Genomic DNA, 2500 nt, shown 5'->3' with positions numbered 1-2500 from the left:
ACCCCACATTTTTATTATACCATCCCTATTTAAGTTAAAACATACTTATCAAAGTATTATTATGTACATCTATATCAAAAACCCTTGTAAACGTTTTTTTTTCATACTTTGTGGACTAGGCGCGAACGCAGACCCCACAATTTTTATGAACCACCGTTCTACCCGATCAAACATACCCATTCCTGTGTCTCGATGCATCTTCTATCATTATATGTGATCAGTTTTCTATAATAATCAACCATATAGGAGCCTATTCGTGACCAGACACACACACACACACACACACACACACACACACACACAAAACTTTATACAGGGTGGCCAAAAACTCACGCACCAATGTTAATTAAAAACGTTAAAAAATTCAAAAAGTTATAGTAACATTTATTCAAATTCTAAGTTCATGCGTGATTTTGTGGCCACCCTGTATATATATATATATATATATATATATATATATATATATATATATATATATATATATATATTAGCATTGAGGCTCGATGTCGCCCGTGATTGAATGGCGATCAACATATTTTTATTGTCATCGAAATCGGTGAAATCTCCCATTAAAACAAATCGATTGATTACCTGTTCTAGATGTTAACCCACTGCGATCCACTGTGGGGAAGATTTACACGTCTCCCCCCCACAGTGATATGGTCTACAAAAATTTTTACTATACATTGCACTGTAGAGAACCTTATGTATATTTTATATATATTTTTTAAATTTAATGGCTTGAATTAAAGTTTAAAATGTAATTCTCAATTATCATCCTTCAATTGTTTTCTAATAAAAACACATTTATTTCCATCGCACCCGGGTCAAATCAAAGACGTACTGTTCACTTTATATAGCTGGCCTTACTGCTTGTGCGATGGTAATGGCTTGACTGGAAATGTAAAATGAAAAACTCATGTATCGTAGTGCAATTGTGGGGTAAAGCAAAGAATTTATTTCGAACACGCCACTTTCCTATTAAGGAACATGTTAATTTAATATATCGAGCATTTCGCATAGTGTGGTAATTACACATCTCAATGTACTTGCGATATTTCTGTTTATGGTATTAACTTTATTAATTTTTGCATCCGATTATTTTTATTTTTTATTCTTATTGAAACATTCCGATAGAAAAAAAAAAAACTTTCTGAGAAAATTGTCAGGCGTATAAATTTCTTTTTTTTATAATAGTAGATACTATTATATAAAATGGAACATTGTGTGTGATGGTTCCTTCCCTATGTACTCGAAAACGGCTCGGCTGATGTTTTTGCAATTTAAAAATAACATACTTGATGTGTCTGGGTGTGTTTTTACGTAGGTCTTGTATCGAAATTAATTTGATAAGTATCAGAAATCGATAATCGAATGCATTAGATGAAGGAAGTTCACTTTTGCCCAAAGATACCCTATTTTACACAACTTAATATCACAAGTGCATGTTAGAAGATGTTTCACCAAGTAAGCAAAAAGGCACAATCTATAAAATCAACTGTAAGTTCTATTATAAGACAGGCTCACGTTAGAAATGAATGTTTCTTTTTTAGAGCCAAATAAAACAATAGTAATTGACTTCTGTGCGTTTAACATGAATCCAAGCGATTATGAAGAATTATTTCATAAAATGAACACTTGGTTCTTTGATAAGACAGCGGCGCGTTCGAAGTAAATGTTTCTATTTGAAACACAATTAAATCCTGGTACTTGTATTTTATATTTTAGGCTGTAAGTAAAACCATTGCTGTTATTGTTTACTACTACTACTACTACTACTACTACTACTACTACTACTACTACTATTATTTTTTTCTTCTTCTAGGCTGGGATTTGGTCCGTCGAAATGAGAAGGATAGCTGGTTGGGAGAGGTCAGAGAAAGGCTATCAGAAATGCAGCAGATGAAGAACGTTGAGATAACCATCGATGACGTTAAAGCTGGCATACGAAGGATGACAAACTGGAGGGCACTTGGTCCAGATGGAGTGATGGACTTCTGGTTTAAACAGTTCCAATGCCTTTATTCACATATAGCTGCTGCTCCGCAAAGAGTTGTAGAGTCGGGAGATGCCCCCGATTGTCTTGTGAAGGGAAAAAGAACACTGATTAAGAAAGATCCTGCAAAAGGAACAGATGTCAATAATTATAGGCCAATTACATGTCTGCCATTGATGTGGAAACTGTTTACTGGAATATTTGTGGAGAAAACTTATGAACATCTAGAGAGTAATGGTGTTTTTCCTGACGAACAAAAGGGTTGCCGGAAAGGCTCGAGAGGTACTAAAGAGCAACTACTAATTGATAAAGCAATAATGCAGGATGCGAAGAAGAAGAGAAATCTGATCGTAGCATGGATCGATTGCAGAAAGGCTTATGACATGGTTCCTCATTCATGGATACGTGAAATACTATTGATGATGAAGGTTGCTAAAAATTTGGTAGGGATTTGGAGACAAGTATGGCTTAATGGAAAACGGTGTTGATAGCAAACAAAGAGGA

Source organism: Euprymna scolopes, chromosome 10, assembly GCF_053919585.1.
Source record: "Euprymna scolopes isolate OS-2025 chromosome 10, ASM5391958v1, whole genome shotgun sequence".
Lineage (NCBI taxonomy): Eukaryota > Metazoa > Mollusca > Cephalopoda > Sepiida > Sepiolidae > Euprymna > Euprymna scolopes.
This window is presented reverse-complemented; position numbering follows the sequence as displayed.